Here is an 18,764-nt window from a genome sequence, read left to right as displayed (position 1 = left end):
ATAGCAAAACAAAGAAGAAAAGATCATTTTCCAAAAGTGCCTTTCTCTTAAAAGATAATATCTTGGCAATCTTCACTAAGACTTGGAAAGCAGGAAAATGGAGATGTATGTCATTTTGTGACATGAATCAGCCATGGATGTACATGTGTCGCCCATCCCAAAACCCCCTCCCAAACCCCTCCCCATCCCATCCTTCTGGATTGTTCCAATGCCCTGGCTCTGAGTGCCTTGTTTCATGCATCGAAGTTGGACTGGTGATCTATTTGACATATGGTAATATACATGTTTCAATACTATTTTCTCAAATCATCCCACCCTCACCTTCTCCCACAGAGTCCAGAAGTCTGTTCTTTATGTCTGTGTCTCTTTTGCTGTCTTGCATATAGGGTCATCATTACCATCTTTCTAAATACCATAATCTTTTTCTATAGCTACATCTCCGAACATCTTAAGAGAAGCCATCTGAGCCAATAACCTTTGTTATAGAGTTTAAAAGTGTTGCAAGAATTACCAGTCCTGAAAGATGGAGATAGTATCTTTCTTCAGAGTTGAGAGCAAAAAAGTTTTTGTTTCCAATTTTTTCTGTTTTTGACTGACTGATATATTACAGATAATATGTCCCTGAAGGGCAACATCCTATAGATTTGCCTGCAGCCATTATTATAACAAATGTAGGTGAGCATCTATCTGGGACCCTCTACTTTGCCACCATGGGACTCAGGGAATGAGGAGATGCGAAATGAATGTGAATGTCATGCTGACTCTGTGTCATGAGTAATATAGATTTTTGTCTGACCCAAGGTTTCTATCTTCTGATAGCATTCATAAAATTGTGGAAAGCTAATTTATTAACCAGGAAGTAGTATAAAATCCAAAGCTCTTCACAGTTCTTAACTGTTGCCATACAAAAGAAAATAATTTTCATGAAGAAGAGTAAGCATCAAAGATAAAGGAAATTAAGGTAATTTCAAACAGTGTTTGAAAAGAACACATGCTTGGACTGGAAGTAGTCATTTTGCACTGACTTTTGGAAATTAAGGTCTTGCTGCTAAATATGATATTAAATTGTCAAAAAGTAGTGATTGTTCAGGACTGTCCAAATAATCTATGTAGACTAGAAAACATTTTCACTTTGTTTTATACATCCTGTATAAGTTATTACAGAGGCTCTACCACCTGATCTGCCTCTTGAGAAATGTGTATGCAGGTCAAGAAGAAACAGTCAGAACTGGACATGGAACAACAGACTGGTTCCAAATAGGAAAAGGAGTTCGTCAAGGCTGTATATTGTCACCCTGTTTATTTAACTTATATGCAGAGTACATCATGAGAAACGCTGGACTGGAAGAAACACAAGCTGGAAACAAGATTGCCAGGAGAAATATCAATAGCCTCGGATATGCAGATGACACCACCCTTATGGCAGAAAGTGAAGAGGAACTAAAAAGCCTCTTGATGAAAGTGAAAGTGGAGAGTGAGAAAGTTGGCTTAAAGCTCAACATTCAGAAAACGAAGACCATGGCATCCGGTCCCACCACTTCATGGCAAATAGATGGGGAAACAGTGGAAACAGTGTCAGACTTTATTTTTCTGGGCTCCAAAATCACTGCAGATGGTGACTGCAGCCATGAAATTAAAAGACGCTTATTCCTTGGAAGGAAAGTTATGACCAACCTAGATAGCATATTCAAAAGCAGAGACATTACTTTGCCAACAAAGGTCTGGCTAGTCAAGGCTATGGTTTTTCCAGTGGTCATGTATGGATGTGAGAGTTGGACTGTGAAGAAGGCTGAGTGCCAAAGAATTGATGCTTTTGAACTGTGGTGTTGGAGAAGACTCTTGAGAGTTCCTTGGACTGCAAGGAGATCCAACCAGTCCATTCTGAAGGAGATCAGCTCTGGGATTTCTTTGGAAGGAATGATGCTAAAGCTGAAACTCCAGTACTTTGGCCACCTCATGCAAAGAGTTGACTCATTGGAAAAGACTCTGAACCTGGGAAGGATTGGGGGCAGGAGGAGAAGGGGACGACAGAGGATGAGATGGCTGGATGGCATCACTGACTCGATGGATGTGAGTCTGAGTGAACTCCAGGAGTTGGTGATGGACAGGGAGGCCTGGCGTGCTGTGATTCATGGGGTCGCAAAGAGTCGGACACGACCGAGTGACTGATCTGATCTGATGGAGTTTTATTTTTTTTTAATGCAAGCCACATAGGAAATGCCCATTAACTTTCAACAAATTTAAAATGCAAAATCAAAGTCTTTTTACATATACAATTTCTTCAATATTTTTAAGAGATGCTATTTTTTGTTTTAATTTAAAATATTAAGACTTTGCTTGAAAAACTTATATCCTACCACATTAAATTATTAACATCCTTCTTAAAAAGATGATTCTTAATATAAAGAAACTGTTTTCCCTGAATTAAATCTATTTCTTTAATGTGTATCTCCATAGGCTATTGATTCCCTCCAGTATTTATGCTATTCAAATATTTGTAAATAATTGTTACAAGTTTCAAAACTTATTACATATGTATTAGTCACTCAGGCATGTTCAACTGTTTGTGGCCCCCTAGACTGTAGTCCCGGAGAAGGCAATGACACCCTACTCCAGTACTCTTATCTGGAAAATCCCATGGATGAAGGAGCCTGGTAGGCTGCAGTCCATGAGGTTGCTAATCGGACACGACTGAACGACTTCACTTTAACTTTTCACTTTCATGCATTGGAGAAGGAAATGGCAACCCACTCCAGTGTTCTTGCCTGGAGAATCCCAGGGACAGAGGAACCTGGTAGGAGGCCATCTATGAGGTAGCAAAGAGTCAGACATGACTGAAGTGACTTAGCAGCATCAGCAGCAGCAGACTATAGTCCACCAGGCTCCTCTCTCCATGGAATTCTCCAGGCAAGAATACTGGGGTGGATAGCCATTCCCTTCTCCAGGGGATCTTCCTGACCCAGAGATGGAACACACTGTGGGTAGATTGTTTACTGTTTGAGCCACAAGGGAAGCCCAAGTTATTACATATCTAGTAGAAATGGAATTAGGTTCTTAGTTTTGTTCTTGCAAGTTTAAATATAAACTATCTCATACATAATTTTAAATTCCCACCATAATCCTAACTATGGAATATTTCCTTTTGGATTAAGCACATGCAGAATTTTATTCCTGTGACCTCACAATCCTGGGCCAGGACATTGATTCAGTCAAGCAGATAGGCTTATGGGTTCACTGTAGCAACCTACTTAGAGCTTGACTGAACTTTAAAGCCCTTCTGTCCTGGTACCTTCAATGAAAGGTAATGAAGCTGAATCTCTTGAACTTAAATGACTAGGCCAACACACATGTGGACCATTTCAGGTATTTTCTACTAGAGAGCGCCAATGATTGAGGGAAAGGGAATAGTCCAATGTTAAAAGGCACATTCTTGACAGAACTCAGGAAATTCAGCCTGTAAAAACTCATAAAGAAGTGAACAGTGAGTATCAACTGTCATGATGATCACATTTGGAATTTAAGGGCATGTTAGTGACTTACAGACCCTTTTTAACAATGACAAGAACAACAAAAAAACCCCAAGAACTAATGATGTAGTCAGTCAGTCAGTCATTTCAGTCACTCAGTTGTGTCCGACTCTTTGCGATCCCATGAATCGCAGCATACCAGGCCTCCCTGTCCATCACCAACTCCCGGAGTTCACTCAGACTCACGTCCATCAAGTCAGTAATGCCATCCAGCCATCTCATCCTCTGTCGTCCCCTTCTGCTCCTGCACCCAATCCGTCCCAGCATCAGAGTCTTTTCCAATGAGTCAACTCTTTGCATGAGGTAGCCAAAGTACTGGAGTTTCAGCTTTAGCATTATTCCTTCCAAAGAAATCCCAGGGCTGATCTCCTTCAGAATGGACTGGTTGGATCTCCTTGCAGTCCAAGGAACTCTCAAGAGTCTTCTCCAACACCACAGTTCAAAAGCATCAATTCTTTGGCACTCAGCCTTCTTCACAGTCCAACTCTCACATCCATACATGACCACTGGAAAAACCATAGCCTTGACTAGACGAAACTTTGTTGGCAAAGTAATGTCTCTACTTTTGAATATGTTATCTAGGTGGGTCATAACTTTCCTTCCAAGGAGTAAGCGTCTTTTAATTTCATGATTGCAGTCACCATCTGCAGTGATTTTGGAGCCCCAAAAAATAAAGTCTGACACTGTTTCCACTGTTTCCCCATCTATTTCCCATGAAGTGATGGGACCAGATGCCATGATCTTTGTTTTGTGAATGTTGAGCTTTAAGCCAACTTTTTCACTCTCCTCTTCCACTTTCATCAAGAGGCTTTTTAGTTCCTCTTCACTTTCTGCCATAAGGATGGTGTCATCTGCATATCTGAGGTTATTGATATTTCTCCCAGCAATCTTGATTCCAGCTTGTGTTTCTTCCAGTCCAGCGTTTCTCATGATGTACTCTGCATGTAAGTTAAATAAGCAGGGTGACAGTATACAGCCTCGATGTACTCTTTTTCCTATTTGGAACCAGTCTGTTGTTCCATGTCCAGTTCTAACTGTTGCTTCCTGACCTGCATACAAATTTGTCAAGAGGCAAGTGAGGTGGTCTGGTATTCCCATCTCTTGAAGAATTTTCCACAGTTGATTGTGATCCACACAGTCAAAGGCTTTGGCATAGTCAATAAAGCAGAAATAGATGTTTTTCTGGAACTCTCTTGCTTTTTCCATGATCCAGCAGATGTTGGTGATTTGATCTCTGGTTCCTCTACCTTTTCTAAAACCAGCTTGAACATCAGGAAGTTCATGGTTCATGTATTGCTGAAGCCTGGCTTGGAGAATTTTGAGCGTTACTTTACTAGCGTGTGAGATGAGTGCAATTGTTCGGTAGTTTGAGCATTCTTTGGCATTGCCTTTCTTTGGGATTGGAATGAAAACTGACCTTTTCCAGTCCTGTGGCCACTGCTGAATTTTCCAGATTTGCTGGCATATTGAATGTAGCACTTTCACAGCATCATCTTTCAGGATTTGACATAGCTCAACTGGAATTCCATCACCTCCACTAGCTTTGTTCATAGTGATGCTTTCTAAGGCCCACTTGACTTCACAATCCAGGATGCCTGGCTCAAGGTCAGTGATCACACCATCATGATTATTTGGGTCATGAAGATCTTTTTTGTACAGTTCTGTGTATTCTTGCCACCTCTTATTAGTATCTTCTGCTTCTGTTAGGTCCATACCATTTCTGTCCTTTATTGAGCCCATCTTTGCTGAAATGTTCCGTTGGTATCTCTAATTTTCTTGAAGAGATCTCTAGTCTTTCCCATTCTGTTTTTTCCCTCTATTTCTTTGCACTGATTGCTGAGGAAGGCTTTCTCATCTCTTCTTGCTATTCTTTGGAACTCTGCATTCAGATGCTTATATCTTTCCTTTTCTTCTTTGCTTTTCACTTCTCTTCTTTTCACAGCTATTTGTAAGGCCTCCTCAGACAGCCATTTTGCTTTTTTGCATTTCTTTTCCATGGGGATGGTCTTGATCCCTGTCTCCTGTACAATGTCACGAACCTCATTCCATAGTTCATCAGGCACTCTATCAAATCTAGTCCCTTAAATCTATTTCTGACTCCCACTGTATAATCATAAGGGAGTTGATTTAGGTCATACCTGAATGGTCTAGTGTAGTAACAGTTCATAAAACAGAACTTATAAAACCACTAATGTACACAGATATTGCATTTTATTCTGATAAAATATCTTTCAACTACAAATGCCACAGTAGAAGAGAATTTTATTCTTAAACAGATAAAATGCTTATTTACATTTTTTTACATTTTTCATAACAAACTGATATTTATTTAAAATGCTATACTTTAATCAAAAAATCTTATTCTTTCCCTTGACTTAAAAAAATTTTTTTATTTTAATTGGAGTATAATTGCTTTACAATATTGTGATGGTTTTTGCCATATGTGAGTATGAATCAAACATAGGTATACTTGTGTCCCCTCCATCCTGAAACCCCCTCCCATGTCCTACCCCGCCCTATTCCTCCAGGTTCTTTGAGAGAATAGCATTAAAACTTATAGATTACCTTCCCTTGACTTTTAAAAATACATTTGCAGATTTCAGAAGTCAGACCACACAGATCTCAGCTTGTGAGATAAAAGATGAGAGATCTATGCATGTGAAAACATGAAGGGCAATAATAGGTCACATCTACTGAAATGAAAATGTCTATATAGGATGCAAAGAAAGAGCTGTCCATTCTAGCTGGAGTTGGGAATATAGAAAGGATTAACAGAGAAGTCCATTCTTAAACTAGGTTTTGAATGATGAGATGGTACTGCAAGAAAAACAGCGTATTTGAATAGGAAAAATGCAGCATTAAAATAAATATATAATGGCAAAAATTCATGGAATAACAGCATGTGTAGTGAACTTCTGATGCTCCTGTTTGGCTAATGATAGGTGCTGAGCAGGAAAACATGAATGAAAAAGTAAGTCAAGAAGGAGGAAAAATAGATATAAATGACATTGAATTGGAAGTGGAAAGCAGATATAAATAGTTCTAAAGGAAGGTCAGCCCACTGGAATCAGAGTTAATACTGCCCTGGTTTACTCAGGATTTAGGGGTTTCCAGGACACAAATAAAGATGACTGTTATCCTAATTAAAATGTAAACAAATATCTGTTTAGTTGTCATGGATGCTGTTTTCCCTAACCTGTTTTGTGTGCATGCTAAATTGCTTCAGTTGTGTCCAACTCGTGACCCTATGAAGCCCACTAGGCTCCTTTGTCCATAGAATTCTCCAGGCAAGAATATTGGAGTGGGTTGCCATGCCCTCCTCCTAACCATGTTTTAATCTGTACTATACTAAATTCTCTTTAATGGTATTCCTATTTCATACTTCTACTCTCACATTTGGTTAAAGGGTATACTGAGATCTAAATTCTGTCATATTTATTATTGTTAAAAAAAATCAAAAAACGAATCAAAAAAAGAAAAACCTTTCATCTCAAACTTGAAGTTCTCTTTTCCCATAATCCTGGCAGAGCTGAACTGTGTGTGGCTTCATAAATTGAGAGGCATTGGAAATCTCCTTTCTACAAACATCTCCAATTTCTCCCCTTTTAATGATTAACTCCTCTTAATGCATTGGGCAAGGAAAGATGAGAGAAAAGAAAAGAAAAAAAAAAAAGTTGTACTTATTAGGCTGAGATTGAGATCTTTCCCTTGGTGAGTGGTTTTATTGCCCATAACCTCAAACTTCTTATCCATCAACTATTTCCCTAAGTCAACAAGAAAAGTTTCTTCCTATGCATTATGCTCACTGGCTAGCTGCTGCTTCCAGCCATTTCTTCTAGCTCAGCAATAGTTGAACTATTTTCTTTTCTGTTTTTAATTTTTAAATATATTTATTGAAAATGAAATATATTTACTCATTATACTGAATGAAAACTTCAGCTCAGTTCAGTAACTCAGTCATGTCCAATTGTTTGTGACCCATGGACTGCAGCACACCAGGCTTCCCCCTCCATCACCAACTCCTGGAGTTTACTCAAACTCATCTGCATTGAGTTGGTGATGCCATCCAACCATCTCATTCTCTGTCATCCCCATCTCCTCTAGCCCACAATCTTTCCCAGCATCAGGGTCTTTTCCAATAAATCAGTTCTTCCCATCAGGTGGCCAAAGTACTGGAGGTTCAGCTTCAGCATCAGTCCTTCCAATGAATATTCAGGACTGATATACTTTAGGATTGACTGGTTGGATCTCCTTGCAGTTCAAGGGACTCTCAAGAGTCTTCTCCAACACTAAAGTTCAGAAGCATGCTAACAACTTAGTTTGACACCAGGCAAAACTGAGGTAGTAAGCATAGCAAAGTAGTTAAACAAACAAGCAAACAGTAGTCTCTGGTTAGATGGCATGGATTCAAAACTCATTAGGATAATCAGCAGTTGAGGAATGTATTTAAAAAATTCTGTGCCTCAGTTTCCTCCACCATAACACAGATATAATATTATAGTAGTCTAAAATGCCGATCAAATAGATCTACATATGTAAGAGCTCTAACAAAGTAAAAGTCCATTTGTTTCACTTGTAGTCATCCAGGGCAGAGATCAAGATTGTGAATGACATTTATCATTGTGATGAATGAGAAAACCTGTTTCTTCTAATATGCAACTCTGCCCATCCCATAGACCTTATCAGGGAAACCGTTATCCTTGACATACCAGCTGGCCAAAGGGAAAAGTGGTAGAGGAGAATGCACGCCTGCTTCTTCAAGGTTTTGGCCAAGAAGCAGCACATATTCTTTCCTCTCACATTACACAGGTAAAAATTTGTTGCAAGGCTACAACAATTTTTATATCTAGCTGGGAAATGACACATATAGAGTTGCTTAGAGGATTAAATACTGTAATATATACAAAGGGCTTTGAAAAATGCCTGACTCAAGCAAAGTATTCAATAAATAATAGGTATTATTATTATTAGCTGTGACTTAGCTGTTCTAAGATCTTAAAGACCCTTCTCCCTACTAATGCAGTTTGAAATCTCAGCAGCAGGAATGAATCTAGAGAAGATGGAATGAATCTAGAGAAGATAAAATGATGTGCCTTTGCAGTATGAATTCTAAAAATAATTTTAAAGAACTTGAGAAGTTTAATATTCATGTATTCATAGTCTAAAGTAACTTCAGCATCTTCTAAAATAAAGTTTTGTTAGTAATTTAAAGAATCCATGCAAGTTATCCTTCTCCTTAAGGCAGTGGCACTTTCCCCTTGGAACCTATGCATCAAGATGCAGTCTTGGATTTAAACCATTTCTTCTGATAGCTGTGAGTGACTGTTTTTTTTCCTGGCTCCACAAGATTAATTGACAGTGATCATTTCCTCTTAACAGTGAACTAAAGTGATTTGGGGATAACACTGTTGTGCTTTCCACCCTTTTTCAATGACCTTCAACAGAGTTGAAGCCAACTTTTCTCAAACTCTTTCATTAATGAGCTGATACTTCCATTTTAAGTGTATTTCTGCAAACTCATCATGAAACTTCCACCTGACAGTTTTAGAAGTTAATGGACTCCAAATTGCTATTCAGCAAGGTGTATACATTTACAAATCACCAGGTAGCCACCATTATAGCTTATATTTGATTAATAAAATTATATTATCAAATAAACAAAGCATGTAAGCATGTTAATTATATTACTTGTTAGCTGAAGCTAGTAATTAACTCCCCACTTGGCAACTCCCCACTTTTATTTTAATAATATGTATATATATTTTTCCTCTGTAAGGGGAACATAATCCCTTACAAAATTCCCAGGTAGTATATAACACCTACAAAGCTAAATACGCACAATTCACTTCAACCCTTTCTTCTTATTCCATCATTTTCAAATAACTAAGCTAAATGAAACTTTTTTCTTAGTTTTTTTTAAATTTTTATGTCATAACTTTTAATTCCTCAATACACATGTTATTTTTCAAGATCCATATAGCAGATATCAAGTTAAAAGCTTTTCTTGCCTCACTAAGAATTCTTTTATGCTAAAAGTATCTTTATTAGATAATAATTTAGCATTCTTCAAGTTCTTTGGCAAATTTGACATTTTAATGTGTTCTTTTTTTTTTTTTTCCCTGACTACTCAAATTGTGAAAGTGAAAAATGAAGTCGCTTAGTCGTGTCCCGACTCTTTGCAACCCTGTGAACTATAGCCTACCAGGCTCCTCTGTCCATGGGATTCTCCAGGCAAGAGTACTGGAGTGGGTTGCCATTTCCTTCTCCAGGCGATCTTCCCAACCCAGGGATCAAACCCTGGTCTCCCGCATTGCAGGCAGATGCTTTAACCTCTGAGCCACCAGGTAGTTAAATAATATTCTAGATTAAGGTGGCACTAGTGGTAATGAATCTGCCTGCCAGTGCTGGAGGTGTAAGAGATGAAGGTTCGATCATGGGTTGGGAAGATCCCCTGGAGGAGGGCATGGAGATCCACTTCAGTATTCTTGCCTGGAGAATCCCATGGAGAGAGGAGCTTGGTAGGCTACTGTACATAGGGTCACACAGAGTTGGACATGATTGAAACGACTTAGCATGCACATAATATTCTAGAAATTTGGAAATTCAGAAAGGATGACTCATTTCTTTTTTAATTGAAGTATAACTGATTTACAATGTTGTGTTAGTTTCAGTTATACAGTACAGTGATTCATATATATATATATATACACACACACACACACACATATATACATATCCTTAATTGCTCACTGGTGTCTGATCCTTTGCAACTCCATGGACTGCAGCCTGCCAGACTCCTCTGTCCATGGGGATTATCCAGGCAAGAATATTGGAGTGGGTTGACATTCCCTTCTCTAAGAGATTTCCCAACCCAAGTATTGAACCCAGGTCTCTGGCATTGCAGGCAGATTCTCTACTGTTTGAGCTACATACTATAGAGTATGTTATTGTTGGTTATCTGTTTTACATATAGTGATGCTGCTGCTGCTGCTGTGCATATGCTAATCCCAACCCTCTAATTTTATCCCTCTCACCATCCTTTTCCCTTTGTGTGTCATATGAATCTTTTTTTAGATTTCACATATAAGCAATATCATAACATATGTGCCTTTCTTTCCCTGACTTATTCACTTAGTATGACAATCTTCAGGTCCATTCATGTTGCTGCAAATTAATTCATTCTTTTTTATGGCTGAGCAATGCTCTATGGTATATATATATACCACATCTTCTTTATCCATTCATCTGTCAATGAGCATTTAAGTTGCTTTCATGTCTTAGCTAGTGTAAACAGCATTGCAATAAACGTTGGGGTGCTTGTATCATTTCCAACCATGGTTTTCTTGTGATGTATGTCCAGAAGTGGAATTGCTGAATCATATGGTAGCTCTATTTTTAGTTTCTTAAGGAACTTCCATACTATTATCCACAGTGTCAGTCCAATTTATATTCCCTTTTCTCCAAATACTCTCTAGAATTTATTTTTTTTGTAGATTTTATGATGAAGGCCATTCTGATTAGTGGGCTTCTTTTATAGTTCAGTTGGTAAAGAATCTGTCTGCAAATCAGGAGACTCCAGTTTGATTTCTGGGTCAGGAAGACCCACTGGAGACGGTATAGGATACCCACTCCAGTACTCTTGGGCTTCCTTTGTGGCTCAGCTGGTAAAGAATCCGACTGCAATGTGGGAGATCTGGGTTTGATCCCTGGGTTGGGAAGATCCCTTGGAGAAGGGAAAGCCTACCCACTCCAGTATTCTGGGCTGGAGAATTACATGTACTTTATAGTCCATGGGGTCACAAAGAGTTGGACATGACTGAGTGACTTTCACTTTCATTTTGATTAGTGTGAGGTGATAGCTCATTGTAGTTTTGATTTGTATTTCTCTAATAATTAGTGATGTTGGGCATCTTCATGTGCCTTTTAGCCATCTGTGTGTTTTCTTTGAAGAAATGTCTATTTAGGTCTTCTGCCCATTTTTGGATTAGTTTATTATTATTACTATTATTTTAATTTAAATTGCTTACGCTATTTGTAGATTTTGAATATTATTTCCATGTCATTACATCTTTCACAAATGTGTTCTCCTATTTTGTGGGTTGTGATTTACCTATGGTTTCCTTTCCTGTGAAAAACCTTTTGAGCTTAATTCAGTCCTATTTGCTTATGTTTGTTTTAATTTCCTTTTCTTTAAGATACAGCTCAAAAACTATGTTACTGTGATTTATGTAAATGGTGTTCTGCCTATGTTTTCCTCTATGAATTTTATAATATTTAGTCTTTCATTTAGATATTTAATTAATTTTGAGCTTATTTTTGTGTGTGGTGTTGGAGTATATTCTAATTTCAATTTTTTGTGCTAGTACAATACTGATTTGAAGGCTGTAGTTTTGTAGTATAGCTGGAAATATGAGTTCAGGGTGCCTAGTTCCTCCAGCTCCATTATTCTTTCTCAAGATTGCTTTGACTATTCAGTCTCTTTTACATCTCTCTATAAATTTAAAAAAATTTTGTTCTAATTTTGTGAAACATGCCATTGACAATTTGAATGATATTGCACTGTAAATTGCTTTGGGCAGTATAGTCATTTTCACAGTAGTGAGTGATTCTTCCTATCTAAGAACATGGTATACCTTTCCATCTGTTTGAGAAATTGTTGCTTTCTTGCCTCAGTGTCTTACAGTTTTTGGACTACAGGTCTTTTGTCTCCTTGAGTAGATTTGTTCCTAGGTGTGTGTGTGTGTATATATATATATATATATATATATATATATATATATATTATTCAATAGTAAATGAGAATAAAAAAAATTCCCTTTGTGATCTTTCATAGTGTATATAAATGCAAGAGATGCCTGTGTATTAATTTTGTATCCTTTAACTTTGCCAAATTCATTGACTCTAGTAGTTTTCTGTAGCAGCTTTAGGATTTTCTATGTATAGTATCATACCATATGCAAACAGTGACAGTATTACTCCTTTTTCTCCTCCAATTTGGATTCTTTTTATTTCTTTTTCTTCTCTGATTTCCATGGATAAGACTTCAACAGCTATGAAAAAACTGTTAAATTTTATGAAAAAAAAAAATGAGTCAATGGTGGACAACCCTGTCTTGTTCCTGATCTTAGAGGAAATTTGTTTAGCCTGTCACTATTGAGGATGACGTTAGCTACATATATGACCGTCATTATGTTGAGGTATGCTCCTTCTAAGCCAACATTCTGAAGATTTGTTATCATAATTGGGTTTTGAGTTTTGTCAAAAGCTTTTTCTACATCTTTTGAGATGATTATATGGTTTTTTATTTTTCAATTTGTTGATATGCTGTATTACACTGCTTTGCAGATACTGAAAAATCCTTGTATTCCTCAGATAAACCCCACCAGATCATGGTGTATATTTTTACTGTATTGCTGAATTTGGAGCACTGGTATTTTGTTGAGGATTTTTGCATCTATATTCACCAGTGATATTGAATATAATTTCCTTTTTTTGTGATATCTTTGTCTGGTTTTTGTGTCAGTGTGATAGTGGCTTCATAGATTGAGTGTGGGAATATTCTCTGATCTGGCCTGGTGTGCTGTAGTCCATGGGGTCACAAAGAGCTGGACATGACTGAGTTACTGAACTGAACTGCAAATTTTTAGAATAGTTTGAGAAGGATAGGTGTTAAGTCTTCTTTAAATGTTTGATAGAATTTACCTGTGAAGGCATGTGGTACTGGACTCTTTTGCTGGTAGTTTTTAATCATAGTTGCAGTTTCAGTACCTGTGATTTGTCTGTTTTTATTTTCAATTACTTCCTGGTTCAGTCTTGGGAGATTTTATTTTCCTAAGAATTTGTTCACTGCTTCATTTTATTTGCATATAGTTACTTATAGCAATGTCTTATGATCCTTTGTATTTCTGTGGTGTCCATCGAATTTCTCCTTTTTTATTTCTAATTTTACTGATTTTAGCCATCTCCCACTTTTTTCTTGATGAGTCTAGTTAAAGGTTTATCTATTTTGTTTATCTTTTCAAAAACAAGCTTTTAGTTTCATTGATCTTTGCTGTTGTTTTCTTTATTTCTATTTCATCATTTTTCTTTTTTTCAGTGACCCTTTGGTTGTTTAGTAGCATATTTTTAGCTTCCATGCATTTGGGTATCTTCTCAATCTGTGCCTCCATTCTTTTTCTGAGATATTAGATCATCTTCACCATCATTACTCTGAATTCTTTTTTCTGGTGGATTGGCTATCTCCACCTAGTTGTTTTTCTGGGGTTTTATCTTGTTCCTTCATCTGGAATATATTCATCTGCTGTCTTGTCTTATCTAACTTTCTGTGATTGCAGTTCCCATTCCCCAGGCTGCAGTGTTATAGTTTTGCTTTTTTTTTTTTTGCTTCTTCTGTTTGCCCTCTGGTACATGAGGTTATCTATGAGGCTTGTAAAGTCTTCTTGGTGGAAGGGCCTTATTCCTGCCTTCTGGAGAGTGGAGCTGGTTCTTGCTCCTCTGATGGGCAGGGCTGTGCTCAGGAAGATTTTAAAAAGCCTGTCAGTTGATCGGTAGGGCTGTGTTCCCCACTGTTAGATATTTGGACTCGGGTGTCCCAACACTGGAACCTACAGGCTGTTGGGTGGGGCTAGGTCTTGAAGGGGATATGTTGACCTCCAGGAGGGTTCATGTTAATGAGGACTTGCCAGACATGCTGCTACAAGTTTTTTGTTCCTGCAAAGACACTTGAGCCATAACATCTCCACCCACCTCCATAGGAGATTCTAGCAGGTAAGTCTGGCCTAGTCTCTTATGTGTGTGTGCATTCGGTTGCTCAGTCATGTCTAATTCTTTGTGACCCCATGTGCTGTGGCCTGCCAGGCTCCTCTGTCCATGGGATTTTCCAGGCAAGAATATTGAAGTGGGTTGCCACTTTCTGCTCCAGGGGATCTTCCCGACCTAGGGATCAAACCCATACCTCTTGTGTCTCTTGCATTGGAAGGTGATTCTTTACCACTAGTACCACCCAGGAAGCCCCAGTCTTTTATAAGAGCACTGCTTTTTGGGGGACGTCTTGGTGCACATTATACCTGTGTGTGCTCTCCAACAGTGGAGTTTCTGTTTTCACAAGCCCTGAGGAATTTCTGCAATCTAATCCTGCTAATCGTCAAAACTAGATTATCTGAAGGCTCCTCCGCCACATTACAAAAACCCCAGGACTTCCATTTCTGTGGGATAACTTCTGTGGCTTCATTGTCTTCCAGTTTGCACCCACCTGCCGGTGTGGATTTTATTTTATAGTAATTGTGCCCCTCCTACTGTCTCATTGTGGTTTCTTTGTCTTTAAGGGTAGGGCATTTTTTTTTTTTTTTGATAGGTTCTAGCTTTTTCTTTTTTTTTGTCAACAGTTGTTTAGCAGTTAGTCCTGATTTCAGTGTTTTTGTAAGAGGGGGTGAGCTTACATCCTTCTACTTCACCATCTTATTCAGTTCAGTTCAGTAGCTCAGCCGAGTCTGACTCTTTGTAACCCCATGAACCGTAGCACTCCAGGACTCCCTGTCCATCACCAACTGCCAGAGTCCATCCAAACCCATTCTGTTGAGTCGGTGATGCCATCCAACCATCTTATCCTCCGTCATCCCATTATTTTCCTACCCTCAATCTTTCCCAGCATCAAGGTCTTTTCCAGTGAATCAGCTCTTTGCATCAGGTGGCCAAAGTATTGGCGTTTCAGCTTCAACACCAGTCCTTCCAATGAACACTCAGGACTGATCTCTTTTAGGATGGACTGGTTTGATCTCCTTGCAGTCCAAGGGACTCTCAAGAGTCTTATCCAACACCACAGTTCAAAAGCATCAATACTTCGGCACTCAGCTTTCTTCACAGTCCAACTCTCATATCCATACAGGACCACTGGAAAAACCATAGCCTGACTAGATGGACCTTTGTTGGCAAAGTAATATCTCTGCTTTTTAATATGCTGTCTAGGTTGGTCATAACTTTCCTTCCAAGGAGTAAGTGTCTTCTAATTTCATGGCTGCAATCACCATCTGCAGTGATTTTGGAGCCCAGAAAAATTAAGTCAGCCAGTTTCCACTGTTTCCCCATCTATTTCCCATGAAGTGATGGGACCAGATGCCATGATCTTCATTTTCTGAATGTTCAGCTTTAAGCCAACTTTTTCACTCTCTTTTTTCACTTTCATCAAAAGGCTCATTAGTTCTTCTTCACTTTCTGCCATAAGGGTGGTGTCATTTGCATATCTGAGGTTATTGATATTTCTCCTGGCAATCTTAATTCCAGCTTGTGCTTCCTCCAGCACAGCATTTCTCATGATGTACTCTGCATATAAGTTAAATAAGCAGGGTGACAATATACAGCCTTGATGTACTCCTTTTCCTATTTGGAACCAATCTGTTCTTCCATGTTTAGTTCTAACTGTTGCTTCCTCACCTGCATACAGGTTTCTAAAGAGATGGGTCAGGTGGTCTGGTATTCTTATTGGCAAATCTCAAAAAATAATCTTAGAATATTAGAACATTATTACAGTGGAGTACAAAGTACAATATATACTGTATGTTTCAATTTTGCAATAACTTCAAGTGTACATCTGTTTGCACATACACATGCGTGTTCACAGGGTTAGAAGGTTATACACCAATAATTTAAAAGTAGGCAACTCAAGTGGTAAAATGAGTAATATTTTCCTTTCTGCATGCTTAAATAATTCCTAAGTTTTCTATAACTAGTGCATTATTCTGTTTATAGCTATAAAACAATAACTTTATTTTAAAATCAGTTTGAGATGGAACAGACTCTATTCAATCAATCACCCTTATTTTATAGTTGAGGCAAGTAATGTGTAATGACTTGGCCAAGCTTGCACCATATATTCAGTCCATAGATGGACTGATTGCAGTTCTCTTGCTTCTGGTGCAGGGAGTTTTCAATTAGTACACTCGTACATCCTTTTATTGTATTCTGTTGTGTCTATATCCTACAGACATTTTATATTTATCTTGGGAGTTGACTTTTACTCATGGCTTTAAAGCTCTTTGAAATTTGAACATTTATAAATCTGACAGCAAAGCTGTGGAAGCAGAAGGATGCATCGTGCTGTATTCTGCACAGAATAACCTGGACATCTCAGACAGGCAGAGATCAGTACCTGGAAAGTCTGACTGGAGCTTCCAAGGCACCTGAGGAGGCCAGGATACAGATGACAAAAAGAAAGACTTAAAAACTGGCTTCTCAATGGATAGCAGATGGGACTCTTTAAAGGGTGCTGATTCAAGTTAGAAAATTGATAGACTAGAAATAATGGGTTTAATTTGGAGTAACATAAAAATCAGTTAGAAAGCAGCAGGGGAGAAATTTTTTAAGAAAAGCTGGTTTTCAGAATCATCAGGGAACAGAATAATCAAAAAGGCTGTAGAAACAAATGGCAAAAATACTTCAACTCTTGATCAAATCAGAGATTAACAGAAATGTATTAAAAGTGATTTAGGAGTACATGAATCATTGAAAACCCTGTTGAAAGTAGGGAGATGAGTTGAATTATAAGCTGATCTAAGTCAGCATATATATTTATGAATTATATGGATGCCAAATCATTTCCCTGAAACATTGTTTTTGTTCTTTCCAAATGCTAACACAAAATTTTTCAAATGTAAAGGAAAATAACATAAAATCTTTTGTATAACCAATCAGATTTAACAATTAAGTATTAAAATAAATTTAAAATTTAAAATTCTAGCTTTAAAAATAAATCCTAGATTTTAAATTATATATATATATATTTTATATTTGTTTGCTTGTTTTTTGTTATTCCTAACTATTTGCAATATATTAGACATCTTGACACTTCATCTCTAAGTACTGAATCATGCATCTCCTAAAAATTGGCACAGCTAAGAAAGTTTACAATAATATTGTTAAAAACCACCCCTTTTATTTTACTAGTTTTCTTTTTATCATTTGTTTGATCAGTCCACAATTAATAAAAACATTTGGTTAAACTTACATTAGAGGAAAACATATAATAAATTCTCTATTCTGTAGTATTTCTTCTAGTACTCTACAGATTATAAGTGCTATAGATAAATTATTCACAGGAATGTCAAAGGATCTTTAGGCCTGTAAGCTTATTAGTCCATAATGATGCCATGATCTACCATGGCTATTGAATGAAACTTTACTACAAGCTTTGTAGAACTTGAAGCATGACTCTTGTCTTTTTTCATCCTGTGTATGTGAAAAACATAAATTTCTGCAGTCACTCTGGAAGATGATGCAACTTTGCAAGCTTTGATTATAATGAAAAGATTCATTACATTATCATTATTTTCTAGCTATTGTAAAAGATGAATATACCTTCACTTTTCACATTTTGCCAATCTATAATCTGATTTCTTGGTTGTTGAACTTTTTTAGCCATCTTCCCTAGTTCTAAAGGTGTCTATTAATAACTTTCTGAAACTTGCTGGAGCCAACAATCAGTGAATAGCTTGAAGTTTACTGGAGCAGGTTTTCAACTGGTCTGAACTTGGAGACTGCAAGAGTGGCATAGAGCCCTGTGATCTCCCTTTCTCCCTTTCCTTTCTTCCATTCCTCCCTCCCTGTCTCCTTCCTTCCTTCTCTCAATCATCCTTCTTAATATTTTATAAAATATCAAAGCTACAAGAAAGCTGAAAGAACACATATTGAGTGATTAGATGGCCTCCATCTAGGTTCCCAAGTGTTTATAATTTGCCACATTTGTTTTCTCTTGATATACATGTTCACAGATAGCTGTGTACTTTTCTTTGCAAGTCTGTTTAAGATATGCTAAACCTTCCTTAACTGAGTCCGTAATAATCCATTATGATTCAATTATGACTGTATACTCCTTATCTGGTTATATATTTCAAAGAAATAATTGCACAGGAGCAATTTTGATAGAAATTTTCTTGAATTTCTTAAAAGGTAATTTTTCTTGAATTCCTCATAAGGCAAACTTTTTGTCTACAATTTATTAAATGCATAGTAAAAAAGAAGTTAATATACAAAACAGCCAGTATTACACACCTCAGAAGTATAGCATGCATTAAAGAATAAGATAATATATATAGTTGACATAATTTCTTTGTTAGTATTATTTCTGAATTTACTTTAATGGCAAGGTATAATCTGGCTTCTCCTAGACTCAAATCTTGGGCCTGCTTATCATGCAGATCAGCTGATTATCAAGCTCTGACTTAGCAACCTCTAATGCTCAAAATT

This window comes from Bos javanicus, chromosome 15 (genome assembly GCF_032452875.1).
Source record: "Bos javanicus breed banteng chromosome 15, ARS-OSU_banteng_1.0, whole genome shotgun sequence".
Lineage (NCBI taxonomy): Eukaryota > Metazoa > Chordata > Mammalia > Artiodactyla > Bovidae > Bos > Bos javanicus.
This window is presented reverse-complemented; position numbering follows the sequence as displayed.